The 17,717-nt window shown below is 44.9% G+C and overlaps 1 protein-coding gene and 1 pseudogene across 1 annotated transcript in view; one reads left to right on the plus strand and one right to left on the minus strand.

Moving 5' to 3' along the window:
• The window catches only part of LOC120301603, a 106,029-nt gene that overhangs the window by 50,753 nt on the left and 37,559 nt on the right, over window positions 1-17,717 (minus strand).
• LOC120301595 lies at window positions 5,912-17,513 on the plus strand (annotated as a pseudogene).

A 17,717-nucleotide genomic window follows, 5' to 3' on the forward strand; every position in this document is an offset into this window, starting at 1 on the left:
AGCCAGAGCCTACGGCTGGCCAGGCTAGTTCAAAGCCAACCGTACTGCAGAACTCCAGCGTGAAGGGAGGGAGGGAAGGAAGGAATGGAGGAGGGAGAGAGGAAGGAAAGAAGGAAGGAAGGTGGGAAGGAGGGAGAGTGGGAAGGAAGTAGGAAGGGAGAGAAGGAAGGAGGGAAGGAATGAAGGAAGGAAGGAAGGGTGGGAAGGAAGGAGGGAGGGAGAGAAGGAAGGAAGGAGAGAGGGAGGGAGGAGGAAGGCAGGAGGAAGGGAGAGAAGGAAGGAGGGAAGGAAGGAGAGAGGGAGGGAGGAGGAAGGAAGGCAGGAGGGAGGGAGAGAAGGAAGGAAAGAAAGAAGGAAGGAGGGAGAGAAAGAAGGAAGGAAGGAGGGAGGGAAGAAAGAGGATGGAGGGAAGGCGGGAAGGAAGAAAGGAAGGAAGGAAGGAAGGAAGGAAGGAAGGAAGGAAGGAAGGAAGGAAGGAAGGAAGGTGGTGAGAGAGGCCTTGAAAGTTCTGAAGAACTTGGGAAGCAAGTTAAAGGAACTCGGAAGTACGGCTGTAGGAGCAACCAGTACTCTCCACTGTGAGACTACCAGGTCCAATGAAAGGGTCATTCCAGACCATTCAAAGCTAGAATTAAGGCAGAATGGCCCCTCCCTCCCCCCCCCCCCCCAAAAATGATACAAAGCGAATCCATTGCCTCACGTGGGCAAGAAAGGAAAAGCCACAAAAGCTACAGGTAGTCCTCAAGTTACGACCAACCACTTAGTGACTGTTTGAAGTTCTGACTGATCTATCTAGTAGAACAGGGGTCCCCAACCTGTGGGCCACGGCCCACTACCGGTCTGTGGCCTATTTGCAACCGGGTCGTGTAAGTGGCTGGCTGGTGGGCCCATGTTCGTGCGCACAGTCCCACACACGAGCATCGTGGGCGCTCGCGGTCCCACTTGTGCAATTGTTGCGGGGGCTCGTGACCCCATTTGCGTGTCGCAGGTGCTCGGGGCCTCACTCGCACGAACATCACAGGTGCTCTTGGCCCCACTCCAGTGAGCAACGGGGGCTCGTGTGAGCGCACATGCCTACCCCTCCCACATAACCATCCCCTCTTTTCTGGCCGCTAACCCAGAAAGGTTGGGGAACTCTGTGGTAGAGTACCAACAACGATTCAAAGTTCCGGTGATCAGCCCCCCCTCCCACGGTCACATGACTGCACTTCTTCAGGTGCTCAGCAATTGGATTCCCTTTACGTCCTTTTGCAATGTCCTACAGTAACATGAAACATTTTTCTCGTGGAGCGGATGAGCGTATATCGTGCTTGAGAATGGAACCTGCCTGAGTCAGGGTCAGCTCACCCCATTGTCTCTGATTTTTAGCCCCTGTACCTGAGTCGAAACTTCAGCTGCTGTTTTGAATCTACCAGAAAAAGGGGATGATCCCAAAACGGTTGGTGGCGTTGATCTCTTCCCTGTAAAAGAAACAAAGACTGGTGGAAGCAGACTTTTAGAGCCGTAGTTAAATAAAAGTTGGGGAGAAATCATAAACAAGACGTGTAGAAGAATGAGAGGGAGCTGGACTCTCTTCAACAACATCATACCCCTGAAAGCAGATCACCAAACTTTTCATGCTGGTGGCCCGGAGGGAAAGGGAACAGCTGGGAAATTTATGTGCACGCACGTGCGCAAATGGAGCCACATGCAAATAGGGCCACATGTGAACAGGGCCGCACGTACCCTCACGTTGCTAGCGGCCCGGAGGGAAATGGTGGCAGCTGCGAAATTTATGTGCGTGCACCCGTGCAAATGGAGCCACGTGCAAACAGGGCCACACGTGAATAGGGCTGCGCGCACCCACATGGTGCTAGCGGCCCATATGCACATGCGCGCAGGCACTAGCCACCACTGCTGCTAGCACCCGCACGCATACGCAAACAGGCCACACAACCTGCATGGTGCTAGCAGCCCTGTTTGTGCAGGTGTGCAGGCACTAACCACCGCTGCCAGCAGGCATGCACAAATGGGTCCACAGGCGCTAGTGCGGACCTGCGTGCACTGGCCAGCCTGCCCCGCAGCCTGGTGGCCAGTAGGCCATGGCCTGGTAGTGAGCTGCAGCCCATAGGTTGGGGACTCCTTCCTTAAAAAAACTTCCCTTACCTTTTGAAGTGTCCTGACATCGATCTTTTCTAGAGACGCCTCCAAAAAGCAGCTCCTGAGAAGGATTTGACAAATCCCTGCCTTCTGTGTGATGTTCAGTGACCTCTACAAATGGTGCCTGGACCGGAAATAAAAAGGAAACGAAGGGATTCTTGCTTTCACATCACAACGTTGCCGGTCCCACGGAGATGGAACGAGTAACGGAACGTTTGCTCCAAGTAAGGTTCTTACCTTCAACTCTACAGGTTCCTTCTGCTCCTCGGCCTGACTCAGGAGGAAGCCTTCAGCCAGGGCCACCGCCTGGGAGCTGGTCTCTGCTCCGCACTCCCGGATCCAACCCTGCATCTCTGCAGGCAGGACGGCCAGGAATTGCTCCAGAACCACCAGGTCCAACATCTGCCCTTTGGTGTTCCTCACCGGTTGCAGCCACTGATGGCAAAGATGGTGAAGGTGGCTGCAAATCTCACGGGGTCCCTGGGCCTCTTGGAAGTGGACGGTCCTGAAGAGCCTTCGCTGGGCCTCGGAACTGATGGCTTTCACCTCCAGGGTCTTCTGCTCAGCTCCTGCCCAGGAGTCCTTGCCTACTGGGTAACGTCCCTCCATTTCTTCTCCATTCTCCAACATTGTTCCCAAATGGGGACAATGGAGGTTCAGGAACCCCAAAGATCTTTTCATTCATATGATTGGAATCGCTGACGAAGCCCTGGAGACGTTCTTCAAGCCCATTTCAGCCTTCTTTGATTAGGTGGTATGCTGGGTCTTCAGACAAGGAGGCCCAAGGAGGCTTTCATATTCTAGATCTGGGGGGGGGGGAGTTCCAGAATTACAATGGAGATTCTGAGTCATCCAGGTCACAGTTGTCCCAAAAGGTGATTTTTTAAGAGCAACTGGACTTTCTTGTTTTGCTTTGAAGATGTTTGCTTTGAAGACGTTTCACTGCAGTGTGCTGCAGCTGCCAAAAAGGCCAACACAGTGCTGGGCTGCATGAACAGAAGGATAGAATCAAGATCACGTGAAGTGTTAATACCACTTTACAAGGCCTTGGTAAGGCCACACTTGGAATACTGCATCCAGTTTGGGTCACCAGGATGTAAAATAGATGTTGAGACTCTAGAAAGAGTACAGAGAAAAGCAACAAAGATGATTAGGGGACTGGAGGCTAAAACATATAAGGAACGGTTGCTAGAATTGAGTATGTCTAGTTTAATGAAGAGAAGGACAAGGGAGGACGTGATAGCAGTATTCCAATATCTCAGGGGCTGCCATAAAGAAAAGGGAGTCAAGCTATATTCCAAGGCGTCTGAAGGCAGGACAAGAAGCAACGGGTGGAAACTAATCAAGGAGAGAAGCAACCTAGAACTAAGGAAAACCTTCCTGACAGTTAGAACAATTAACCAGTGGAACAACTTGCCTCCAGAAGCTGTGAATGCTCCAACACTGGAAGTTTTTAAGAAGAGACTGGACAGCCATTTGTCTGAAATGGTATAGGGTTTCCTGCCTGAGCAGGGGTTGGACTAGATGACCTCCAAGGTCCTTCCAACTTCTTCTTCTTCTTCTTCTTCTTCTTCTTCTTCTTCTTCTTCTTCTTCTTCTTCTTCTTCTTCTTCTTCTTCTTCTTCTTCTTCTTCTTCTTCTTCTTACTACTACTACTACTACTACTACTACTACTACTACTACTACTACTACTACTACTACTACTAATGCCAGACCACAATGCTCTAGCATCTGGTTTTTTCCTTTACAGATTTCATCCAAGAAGCTTCTTTAGCTCTGACCGGGTCGTGGGGAATGGAAGGATTTATATATCTGTTTGCATGTGTTTGCACGTGTTTCCTTGACACGTGCATGGAAAGGGGGCGGCAGGGGAACGTCGGAACCTGCGCTTCCCTCTTCCCTGGAGTGCAAAGGCTGCACCCAGGGGAGGAACTGGGAAGGTCTCCTTCCCCTTTTGCAACACGTGGATCCTTTGGGCTTCCAGGGGGGGAAGCTCCACACTCACCCGGGAGTCACGTCTGAATCTCTTTGCCGGCAAGACTCTCCTGCAGCCTCTTTGCCTGCTGGCCAGGGCGAGGGAGTGCGGAGTCCTAGAGAGGCCAGACTCTCCCGCATGTCACTCAACTCCTCCGAACCATCTCCGAACGCCTCCCAGAGGACCCAGTCCTGGCAAATGGGGCCTGCGCATGCTCACTTCCTTTTCTTGAAGACGGATATGGTCAAGCCTCATGTTTGCGGAGAGAGCCCCCTGGTGGACTCTCTAGGCAATGCAAAGGACCTCTTGCAATACGGGAGTGCGTTTTACCGCGCTGGGGGCGGGGGGGGGGAGGAGGAGGAGACTGGAAATGGGTGAAAGGTACACGGGGAGAAGGAGAATAAAAAGCAATTTAATTAAAAAAAAAGTTGACTCATCTGGTCTTCATATAAAGATGCCAACCCAAAATAATTGCATGGACTGTTTGGGGGGGGGGGTTCCAGGCACACCCCCACCCTCAGATATAAGATAAGATGATAAGATATAAGACAAGATAAGATAAGATATAAGGTATAAGATAAGATAAAAGATAAGACAAGAGATAAAATAAAAGACATAAGACGAGATATGAGATAAGATATAAGAAGAGAGATAAAAGTTAGACATAAGACAAGACAGAAAGATAAGATAAAATGAGACAAGATATAAGACATAAGACAAGATGAGATGGCAGAAGAGAGATGAGATAAGATATAGGTCCAAGCAGGGGGCTGGACTACAAGACCTCCAAGGTCCCTTCCAGTTCTATTCTATTCTATTCTATTCTATTCTATTCTATTCTATTCTATTCTATTCTATTCTATTCTATTCTATTATTTCTATTCTATTCTATTCTATTCTATTCTATTCTATTCTACTCTATATTCTATTCATTTATTCCTATTCTATTCTACTCATTTATTTCTATTGTATTCTATTATACTCTATATTGTATTCATTTATTCCTATTCTATTCTATTCTATTCATTTATTTCTATTCTATTCTATTCATTTATTTCTATTCTATTCTATTTTACTCTATATTCTATTCATTTATTCCTATTCTATTCTATTCATTTATTCCTATTCTATTCTATTCTATTCTATTCTATTCTATTCTATTCTATTCTATTATTTCTATTCATTTATTTCTATTCTATTCTATATTCTATTCATTTATTCCTATTCTATTCTATTCATTTATTTCTATTCTATTCTACTCTATATTTTATTCATTTATTCCTATTCTATTCTATTCTGTTATTTCTATTCATTTATTTCTATTCTATTCTATTCTAGTCTATATTCTATTCATTTATTCCTATTCTATTATTTCTATTCATTTATTTCTATTCTATTCTATTCTACTCTATATTCTATTCATTTATTCCTATTCTATTCTATTATTTCTATTCATTTATTTCTATTCTATTCTACTCTACTCTACTCTACTCTACTCTACTCTACTCTACTCTACTCTACTCTACTCTACTCTACTCTATTCTATTCTATTCTATTCTATTCTATTCTTATTGCAAGAGGCTCCTTGCTTTGCCTGGAGAGCCCACCAGGGGGCTCCTTCTGCAAACATCTGGCTGGGCCCATCTCCGGCTTCAGAAAAGAAACTGAGTCTATGCAGGTGAGGGTCTCTTCTGCACCCCCAGATGTGTCAGAGGAAGGCAGGAAGTGAGTGACATCAGGGAGAGTCTGGCCTCTCTAGGACTCTGCACTCTCTCACCCATAGCCAGAAGGCAAAGAGGCTGGCTGCCAGCGAGCCTTGCAAGGGATGTATAGACTCTGGGTGAGTGTCGTGGGAAATCTGCTGGTGGGGAGGAGATGGAGATATGCAAATTCTTCATCCAGGTTCTGCCTGCTGAATCTTGGGAGGGGAAGAGCCCCGGTTCCATGTTCCCCTGCCACCCCTTTTCATGCAGGAGCCAGGCAAGTGGGGGGCAGGAGAAAAGCATCCATCCAGGAATTTCTCACCCCAGGAAGAAATCCAGATCTCCAGAGATGAGGATGAAAAGAGATGCGAACCCTTCACACACACCCTTTTCCAAGAAAAGGCCACGAAGAGGGAGGGGTTTGCAGGACAAAGCTCAAATTGGAAAATCAATCAATAGAAAATCAATAGAGCTGGAAGGGACCTTGGAGGTCTTCTAGTGCAGTGGTTCTTAACCTGGGCGATATTGCCCCCCAGGGGGTGATTTCATTTTTCAGGGGGGCGAAGGAACGAAAGGGACGACGTGGGGGCAAAGGAACGAAAAGGGGGCAATATGGGAGCGATGGAGCGAGAAGTTTTGGGAACACTTTTGAGACTTTTTCGTACCGTGAATGGCTGTATATCTGTCGTACAAAAACATCAGATCGCTCGCTATTAGTGGATTGAATTGTGTTTTCAAATGTTCCTCCAGCTAGCTTCAGTACAGAACGCCGTACATATGTGAAGACGCATCGCTTATTTTCATGCGCGTTGCGCAGCAGCCTCTGCCCATACAGTGCCGCGCCATTGGCCAGAATATGGGAGATATGGGAAAAAGACTGGAAATAAACTATTTGCATTGATATGTCCTGATGACAATTTTAAAGAAAACAAAAAAAGTGTTTGCATAAATTGAAGAATTATTTCCTATGTGGTGATTGAGAGGTTATGTTGGGGGAGGGGGCGATGACAACTTCCTCATTGGCTCAAGGGGGTGATTCATTCAAAAAGGTTAAGAACCACTGTTCTAATGTAATCCCCACTGCTCAAGCAGGAGATCCTATACCAGGAGTAGACAACCTTGGCTCTTTTATGACTTGTGGACTTCAACTCCCAGAATTCCTGAGCCAGCCAGTCATAAAAGAGCCAAGGTTGCCTACCCCTGTTCTATACACTTTGAGATAGCAATAGCACTTAGATTTATATACTGCTTCACAGTGCTTTACAGCCCTCTCTAAGCAGTTTACAGAGTCAGCATATTGGCCCCAACAATCTGGGTCCTCATTTTACCGACCTCGGGAGGATGGAAGGCTGAGTTAATCTAGAGACTAGAACACAGAGGTAGCAACATTTATGTAGACACACTAGACCAGGAATGTCCAACTGCCGGCCCGCGGGCCAGATGCATCATGGCAAAACCACGTCCCATCCTCGGAAGGATGGAAGGCCAAGTCAAACTTGAGCCAGTGAGATTTGAACTGCCGAACTGCTGGCAGCTGGCAGTCAGCAGAAGTAGTCTGCAGTACTGCATTCTAACCACTGTGCCACCATGGCTCTAATGCTTCAAGATGTTTCAACATATTTGAACATAGATTTCATGGCTTCTCATACTGGTTTCGTTTGTGAGAGGAATTCATTGTCCTGAAATTCTTTTCACACAGGATACATTGATATACATGTGACTTTGTTCTATTGCTTGTGCTTGAATTATGTTGAATTCCAATATAGGTAGTCCTCGACTTACAACAGTACGTATGTTTTACTTTTAGAGTTAGATGATGCTGGGAGGGGAGGAATGTGCATGAAAGTTTAGATCAGTGGTTCTCAACCTTTTTAATGCCGCGACCCCAACCGTTCGTAAGTCGAGGACTACTCAACCAGTCGTAAGTCAAGGACTACTCAACTGGTGCAGCACTGTTTGCAGAATGGGACTTTTGGCAGGCTCAGCAGGGCAGAGACAGCCTGGACAATTCCTATTGGCTTTTGAAAGCCAATAGAATTAGACTCTATTCAAGAGAGTCTATTCTATTGGCTTTCAAAAGCCAATAGAATAAAAGGGAGTAGCACAGCTAAGGAAAGGGGGGAAAAATGGCGGACTGTGTTGTTTGGCGACCCCCATGAAATGGTCGTTCGACCCCAAATGGGGTCCCGACTCACAGGTTGAGAACCACTGGTTTAGATAGACATAATAATACTGGACTTAGTGTGTGAACCAAGGTTAATGAAAAAGAGATGATAAGAATTGGCCGAGAACTGGAGGGAGAGCCTGCATTTCAAATTAATTGGAGAATGTGATTTATGACTGTTAATTGGAGGAGGGAATTGTGCTTTGGTACTATGTGCTCAGGGGAGGGGAATCCAGTTTAGTGCCGATGCTATGCTTCTCAAATAAAGATTCTTTAAGGTAAACCTTAAAGCCTCAAAGGTCTCTGAAGAGTTTCATCTGTCGGAACCATGACATTTAGTCTCTTCTTAGAAACCTCCAGTGATGGGGCGCCCACGATTTCTGGAGGCAAGCTGTTCCACTGATTAATTGTCCTCACTGTCAGGAAGTTTCTCCTTAATTCCAGGTTGCTTCTCTCTTTGGTCAGTTTCCAACCATTGTTTCTTGTCCTGCCTTCTGGTGCTTTGGAGAATAATGCCACATTTTTCTGTCTAATCAAGTAGTAGATTGTGATCTACTTTATCAAATGCCTTACTGAAGTCCAAGTAAATTATATCCACAGCCATCCTCTGGTCTACTAATTTTGTCACTTGATCAAAGAATGCAATAAGATTTGTCTAGCATGATCTGTTTTTGACAAACCCATGCTGGCTTTTAGTAATGACTTTGTTTGCCGCTAGGTGTCTGCTGATTCATTGTTTGATTATCTTTTCCAGAATCTTCCCAGGTATTGAGGTCAAGTTGATAGGTCTGTAGTTTCCTGGATCTATTTTTTTCCCTTCACAATGGATTAGAACAGGGGTCTCCAAGCTATGGTCCGTGGCTCAGTACTGGGCCGTGGCCTATTGACCACCAGGCAGCGGGAATGGCTGGTGGGTGCACGCACATGTGTGGGCATCCCCCCCACTCACAGTAGCGTCACCACACGGGCATTAGGGGCCCGCTTGCCCATGTGCGCAGGCGCCAATTCCACCACCAGTGTCACCCCGGGTGTGTGGCCCACCTGCGCATGCACGCCGGTGCTAGTGCCACCACCATGCACATGCCTGTTTGCAAATGCACGCACACATGCACACATTTCCCTGTTTCTCCATTTTCCTCTAGGCTGCCAATCCGGAAAGGTTGGGAGCTCTGGACCTCCAAGGTCCCTTCCAACACTATTGTTCTATATTCTCTTCTCTTTTTTCTGCCATTATCTCCCTGGCTTTTTAAAGAGTCAAAGCCACAACCTGTGGGGGAACGTCTAGCAATGACTTTTGTGTTGCGCTCGAGTGTAGCCACTGAAGCATCTTGCGTTCCTTCTTTTCATGTATTTCAGGTCATATGAAGGAAAACGTCTTTGGAGAAGCAGGAGATCTGTTGGCCTCATTTGGATCCGTGATAGAGAGGGGGAAAAAAATGGAGGAACAATACCCGGAAGATCAAGGAGCTGAAAAAGGTGGGGAGACCTGGGCAAGAACCGGGCAGAAGATCCTGGAGAAGAAAAGCGTCAGTTCAGAGGTCCAGTGTTGGCACTTCAGGAATGAACACTACCAGGAGTATAAGGGTCCGCGCGAGCTTTGTAGCCACCTCCACCACCTTTGCTGTCAGTGGCTGCAGCCAGAAAGACGCACAAAAGTTCAAATGTTGGACCTAGTGATCCTGAAGCAGCTCCTGGCCCTTCTGCCCCTGCAGATGGAGAGCTGGGTCCGGGAGTGTGGAGCAGACACTAGTTCCCAGGCGGTGGCCCTAGCAGAAGGCTTCCTCTTAAGCCAGGCAGAGGAGGAGAAGCAGGAAGAACTACAGGTGAGAGAAAACTTCATCTTTTCAGCTTTCAGGGATGTTCAGTTCATGAAGTGTACGGATATACCTTATGTTTCTGAGCATAAGAGCCCAGGTGGCGTAGCAGTTAGAGTGCAGTACTGCAGGCCACTTTAGCTGACTGTGTTCAGCAGGTCAGCGGTTCAAATCTCACCGGCTCAAGGTTGACTCAGCCTTCCATCCTTCTGAGGTAGGTAAAATGAGGACCCAGATTGTTGGGGGCAATGTAAATATATATATACATTGCTTACTGGTGTACACCGCTTAGAGAGTGCTTGCACTTAAAGCCGTATATAAGTCTCATAAATAAATAAATAATACGAGATGTTTAACAGGTAGGATTGACTTGATCACTCAACAGTGAGACACTGGTGAAGCAGGCACAGTAGTGCCTGCATTTTCTGTGTCGAGTTAGAAAAGCACATCTTCCTTCCCCTGTGCTTACCACTTTCTACAGAGGGACAATCGAGATCATCCTGTCATATTGCATTATAGTGTGGTTTGGAAGCATCCCTGCTTCAGACAGGAAGGCGGTGCAGAGGGTGGTGAGGACGGCAGAAAAGATTATTGGTAGTTCACTTCCTTCTGTCCAGGACATAGCATATAAGTGATGCTTGAGTAGGGTCCGCAGGACTGTCTGGGATGCTACGCATTCTCTTCACCTGTTTTCCTTGTTACCTTCTGGGAGAAGCCTTTGTGGTATCTGAAGAAGAACATCTAGATTCACTCACAGTTTTGTTCCATACAGTATCAACCTTGTGAACTCTCAAGCTTCCCCTTTCCATTACGAAATAAATAAATAAATAAATAAATAATAATAAAGTTGGGACCTTGGAGGTCATCTAGTCCAACCCCCTTATCAGGCAGGAAATCCTATACCATTTCAGACAAATGGCTATCCAGTCTCTTCTTAAAAACTTCCAGTGTTGGAGCATTCACCACTTCTGGAAGTAGATTGTTCCACGGGTTAATTGTTCTCACTGTCAGGAAGTTTCTCCTTAGTTCTAGGTTGCTTCTCTCCTTGATTAGTTTCCACCCATTGCTTCTTCTCCTGCCTTCAGGCGCTTTGGAGAATAGCTTGACTCCCTCTTCTTTGTGGCAGCCCCTGAGATATTGGAAGGCTGCTATCATGTCCCCCCTCGTCCTTCTCTTCATTAAACTAGACATACCCAATTCCAGCAACCGTTCCAGCGATGTATTCAAGATGGACAATATTTATATGTAAGGTTGTAGGTATATACATTTGAATATATATAGCATGTCTATATGTATGTTATGTACGTGTACACTTTTGAGAGCAGGCAACAGAATTTTATTTTTAATGTGTGCCAGTGTGCCCACAGTAAAAAAAAAATGGCAATAAAGGTTATATTATCTTATTGTCTTATGTTTAACTCTTTAGGCAACCTATCTCCTCCCAGAAATATTTGGGATAATTCTTTCCTTGTTGTTTTGCATCTTCACGGATGAAATTGAGAGATTGTTACAAAGCTGAAGACGGAGTATGAGAATTCGGAGTATGAGAAAGAGTATGCTGATTCACTATTTTCTATTTTGGGGTGTCATGGGATACCACAGGTCCAGGGAGGCTTCTTGCAGACCACCATGGAAAATCCAGAGGAAGGAAGAGAGCTCCTTCTCAGGGCCATCTCCAGGGAAGATCAGCGTTGTGACTCTTCAGCAGGTGAGGAAAGTCCTTCAAAGCTCCATCTTTCAGTCTTTGTGGATTCTCTTGTGCAACATCTCCTCGTATGCTATTAACAATGTTGCTTAAAGTCTCCATTGCTTTTGTCTCCCTTACAGATAGTGGGATGATGTCATTGGTGTTTGTAGGATCTGCCCCTTTTTCTACCGTCTTTGAAAGAGTAGGTGGATCTCCAAGTCAGGTAGGAGGAGAAAGAGCAGAGAGGTTGTAGGGGCCCTTTTGCTCCTAGTGTTGAGCCTCTTTCCTTGGCCCGTCTTTTAATAGGGACATTTCATTTCCACGTTCAGGGTCTCGTATCCTTCGAGGAGGTGGCTGTGTATTTCTCTGAGGAGGAATGGTCCCACCTGGATGCTGAGCAGAAAGCCCTCCATGGGGAGGTCATGCTGGAGAATTCAAGGAATGTAGCCTCTCTGGGTAAGGGCCTTTTGCTTCATATCCTTATCCTCACAAATCATTCTATCTGGATACCATCTAGTTGTGTTTCAGAAGTTCAGTGGACCCATAAGAGGCATGTTGGCTCAATAGCTTAATGACATTGAAGATGGTCTTTGCTTCAGCAGTTCAAGTCCTAGCATTGTGTGGCAGGGTAAGCTCCCGTCACCTGCCTCAGCTTCTGCCCACCTAGCAGCTGGAAAGCCCGTTATATGTGAGTAGATAAATAGATACCACTTCAGTGGGAAGATGAATCAGCGCCTCGTGCTGATGGTTAGAATTCTGCTGGCACTGGATCTTCCCGATTGTGTTGTTGTGAAGTGGCTTCAGGGGATGACACTGCAGAAAAAGCCATTAATTATTCTTTCTGGTGTGGAGCTAGCTTGCCCCATGGCACACCTTGGAAAGACCCATCACAAGACCCATTACGAGACCCTCACTCGACACATCCACACCTGATGTCAACGCTGCTAACATTGGATGTTTTTGCATTGACAACAGATGGAAATGTAGCCATCTTTTACCTTTTGCTTTTAGAGTTAGATAATGCTGGGAGGGGGGGATGTGTACGAAAGTCCAGCTAGGCATAACAACACTAAACCTAGCGTGAGAAACAAGGTTATTGTAACCAGAGCTGATAAGGAATTGGCGGGCTGGAGAACTGGAGAGGAGGCCTGCGCTTCAAGCTAATTGGGAAATGTGATTTATGACTGTTAAATGAAGGAGGGAATTGTGCTTTGATACTATGTGCTCAGGGGAGGGGAATTTGATTTTTGGCTTCTGATATGTGCCCTGGCTCCCAGAACTCTGAATGGCTTAAAATTAAAACGTAAGATAAAGTACAAAAAACATGAAGACGGCAGGAGGCGCTCAAAACAAACATATAGCACCCTCTTCCAATAGGGACTCAACTACCCCTCCTGCCCGAAAGTCTGGGGGAATAGCCAGGTTTTCAACACTTGTGAAGATCATTGGAGGGCGGGATCAGAATTCAGGAGAGTGGGGGAAATCTCATTCCAGAGATCAGATCCCATTTCTTGAGGTCGTCCTCAAATTATGACTGTAATGGAGTCTTGATGATCGTAAAGCAAGTTATCATGGGAGAGAGCCAAGTAAAAACCTTTCTTGTGGTGGCCATTAATTGAACCATTGCCATGGTGGTTAAGTGAATCCACGGTCATTAAGCAAATGCAGCAGTCGTTTAGTGAAGCCATTGTTTACTATGGGGCGTTTTTGCCCAAACCCGGAAATTCGTTTTTCAGCCAAAATGTAAATTGCAGTCACGTGATTGCAGGACACCACAAATGGCCGTAAATCTAGGCCGGTTGCCAAGAGGCCAAAATGCATTCAGATGACCTTGAGGGGAGGGCCTGGCTATTGGAATTTTGAAACTAGGTCATAAGTACCTTTGGGGGGGGGTCCATCGTAATTTCGAACGTTGCTAAATGGCCTTAAGGTAAGGACAACCTGTACTTTATACAGCAGTGGCCAAAATTGTGGAAACCTTTTGGGAAAAGTGTACAGTAGAAATGACACCTTTCATTAAGTTTCCACCAATTTTGCTTCTAATTTCTTTATAACTGTAGCCTTGTTCACTTAATAATACGATTTTACATCACATTATGTTTTACTAGCTCACTAAATGAAAGAACACAAAAAAACTCAACCAACTTCATAGCGATCACATAACACACTGACAAATGTCCTCTTCTCAGCTTCAATACATGACATCAATAACTGAATCCTACTGTGATCTGATTGGCTCATTGCCAAAACAAGATGACACCTGATTGGCTCTCTGAACACTCATGCTCATTGGCTACAATCAGATGAAGGAAAGCTAGCTGATATCAACCTAAGCAAGTTGTGCTTCCTTTTTCTGGTTATTTGGCTATAACTTTTCATAGGATACAGTACAGATAATTGAACAAACTTTGTTGCATTACATTCTTGATTAAATTATCTTTCCATTGATATGTAATTTTATGGTACTACTCCAAAAGAAAAGTGTTATTAGCCATCAAACTTCAAAAATACACTTTTCCCAAAAGGTTTCTACAATTTTGGCCACTACTGTACGCATTCTTGCTGAGATTCATATACAGTCTTACATATTCATTTATTGAGATGAGAACTGGGCAAGCACACATAGCTATGTTGATTTATATGTGATACCAACTTTTTAAAAGTTTTCTACTACCGTATGTCTATGGAGATTCTCATTCACCCAGTTCATAGTTGTCCCAAAGATGCTTTTTTTCAGGAAGCAACTGGACTTTCTTGTTTTTCTTTGAAGTCATTTTGCTTCTCATCCAAGAAGCTTCTTCAGCTCTGACTGGATGATGGGGAATGGAAGGATTTATATTCCTTGCAGACAACTGGTCATTTGTATCCTTTTTAGAGAGTTGTTGAGGCCATTTGGAGTTTTACCTGAGTGGTGCAAATGGGTGTGAAGCCCTCTGAAAACATCCTGTAGCCAAGAAGGCTCCACACACATTTGCACTACTCTGGTGACCCTGAGGACACAATTAAACCTCCAAGTGGCCTCAACGATTCTCTAAAAGAATGCAAATGACCAGCTGTCTGCAAGGAATATAAATTCTTCCATTCCCTGCCACCCAGTTAAAGCTGAAGATGTCAATGCTGCTAACATCGGATGTTTTCCATTGACAACAGATGGAAATATAGCCATCTTTTTCCCTTTCGCTTTTAGAGTTAAATGATGCTGGGAGGAGGGGGGATGTGAATGAGAGTCTAGCTAGACATAACAACACTAAACGTAGCGTGAAAATCAAGGGTATTGAGCCCAGAGCTGATAAAGAATTGGCGGGCTGGAGAACAGGAGAGGAAGCCCGCACTTCAAGCTAATTGGGGAATGTGATTTATGACTGTTAATTGGAGGAGGGAGTTATATTTTGATACTATGTGCCCAGGGGAGGGGAAATCACTTTTTGGCTTCAATTATGCAGTGCCAATATTATGCTACTCGAATAAAAGATCCTTTAAGGTAAACAATGCCTCGAAGTTCTTTTGAAGAGTTTCATCTTTCGGAACCATGACAGAAGAAGCTTCTTCAAAGAAAAACAAAAGTCCAGTTGCCTCCTGAAAAAGTACCTTTGGGTTTCTACTACAGTACCCAAAAATAGAAATTATTCACATCCCTGCTGTGCAATTTTATATATGAGAACTTGTGCTTATTGGGTATCCCTTAGCAGTTATTTTATCTTGGTTGGTGAAATAGCCTTTAAAAATGCTAAACAGTAGTTTGCAATTTAATCTCTATAACCTTTCCTTAGCCCTGCTATATTTTCATTCTTTTTTCTCTGCAGAACAAGCTCATGGGGGAGAGGGGGGAAAATACAACCCACAACTCCACGCACATCATCCTGAAGAAGAAGATAAAAAGAAGTTGGCCGATGAAATGGGATCAAAATATTTGGAGAGAAAACGACTCCCAAAGGGAATAAACAAAAAGTCAATTTTCCAGTGTGCTCCCGTCCAAGACTTTCTCACCGAGCAAAAGCGTCAAGAAATAAAGAAGAGAAAATGGGTGGAGAAAAGCTTGAAAACCTGTAAAGACATATTTGACTTAAGCAAACCTTACAGGAGCCATTTGATGGGAGAAAAATATCCCTGCAGGGAGGTGAAAAAATATTCAAATTGGGCTTTCTCTACACATGGAAACATCGCTATGGAAGAAAAGCTATATAGGTGCGGGGAATGTGGAGAAAGCTTTGGCGGCAGCAGTTCCCTGATTTCCCACAAAATAACCCACATGGGAGTGAAACCCTACAAATGCACGGAGTGTGGAAAGAGCTTCAGTAAACGCAGTTACCTTACTTGTCACTGAAGGATCCACACAGGGGAGAAACCCTTCAAATGCACGGAGTGCGGGAAGAGCTTCAGCAAGAACAGTTCGCTTACTTACCATAAAAGGATTCACACGGGGGAGAAGCCGTTTAAATGTGTTGAATGTGGAAAGACCTTCAGCAAGAACAGTTCTCTGACTTCCCATGCAAGGAGCCATTCAGGCGAGAAGCCGTATCGGTGCCTGGAGTGCGGAAAGAGCTTCCGATGGTACAGTCAGCTGACTTCCCATAAAAGGATCCACACAGGAGAAAAACCCTACAAATGCACGGATTGTGGGAAGAGCTTTAACACAAGCAGCAGCCTGACTTCCCACAGGAGGCGCCACTCTGGCGAGAAACCGTACGAATGTCTGGAGTGTGGGAAGAGCTTCCGGGGAAGCAGTGCCTTCACTTCTCACAAAAGGATCCACACAGGGGAGAAGCCGTACAAATGCACAGAGTGTGGGAAAATATTCCGAAAGAGCAGTTCCCTCACTTCCCATAGAAGTATCCACACAGGGGAGAAACTGTACAAATGCTTGGAATGTGGAAAGAACTTCCGAGAAAATGGTTCCCTGACTTCCCACAAAAGGATTCATCGAGGGGAGAAACCCTATCAATGCACGGAATGCGGGAAGAGCTTTAGCCAAAGTGGTAACCTGATTTCCCATAGAAGGAGCCACTCGGGAGAGAAACCGTATAAGTGTATGGAATGTGGAGACAGCTTTATGTGGAACAGTCAGCTTACTTTGCACAGAAGTATCCACACAGGGGAGAAACCATATAAATGTGCGGACTGTGGGAAGAGCTTCAGCGACATCAGTCACCTGACTTCTCACAAAAGGATCCATACGGGGGAGAAACCATATAAATGTGCGGCGTGTGGGAAGAGCTTCAGCCAAAACATTTCCTTGACTCTACATGAGAGGATTCACATGGGGGAGAAACCATATAAATGCGTGGAGTGTGGAAAGAGCTTCCGTGAAAAGAGATCTCTTCATTCCCACAAACTGATCCACACTGGGGAGAAACCGTATAAATGTATGGAGTGTGGAAAGCACTTCCGTGAAAAAAGATCTCTTCGTTCTCATAAACTGATCCACACGGGAAAAACGGTATAACTCCTTAGACCATAGGAATAGCTTCAGGAAGAGCAATTCCTTTATTTCCCATCAAAGTATTCACCCAGGTGAGACTGAACTATACAAAATCCTTCCTCTGAGTCCTGAATTCAATTTATACACTGCCTAACTCCTAACAGTTTTGTGAGATTCGCAAGAAAACAAAATTATAAAACAATAAAAACAGTGCAATAATAAAAGAATACATTTGTCCAAACGTCTATAAACTTGATAGTAGCAAATATAAAAAGATTTAATTTCTTGAAGAAACCCTTAAAACAGAATCCTGCTCATTTATTCAAATTTTGAGTATTTTACTCTGTTCAGGACCAATCCAGCTGCAGAATGTGGTTTTATAACTCTCACCCCACTAGTGTTTCAAAAGGCCCTAAGATCTGGCTATTTGGAGCGGGTATGTTTTTGTTGCTGTCTTTTGCTTTATTGTTGTCTTGTTTTTTATTGTTTTATAGTTTTATGTTTTCTTGCAATCCCAGCAGAATCCTTGGGTGGTGTACAAATTGAATGAAATAAAGAGAAACTTCTTTGATTTCACTAAGATGCTCACAATTTCCTTTTGTGGTTTAAAAAAACAAGAGAATCGGCTTTTTAAGCATCTCTAATTCTGGACTATTTCATTTTATGTGTTCAGACGTGCATCGTATTATGGTTTTTACAAGTATTCTGTAGAATGCCTAAATTTGTTTTATCTGACCTGAATTTGGAACCATAGCATCCAGACAGACATTTAACAGGTTCAGCTTCACTTGAAGCAGCTTCATGGGATGAATGTAA

The sequence above is a fragment of the Crotalus tigris genome, unplaced genomic scaffold, assembly GCF_016545835.1.
Source record: "Crotalus tigris isolate CLP2741 ecotype Arizona unplaced genomic scaffold, ASM1654583v1 scf7180000024386.1433019, whole genome shotgun sequence".
Lineage (NCBI taxonomy): Eukaryota > Metazoa > Chordata > Lepidosauria > Squamata > Viperidae > Crotalus > Crotalus tigris.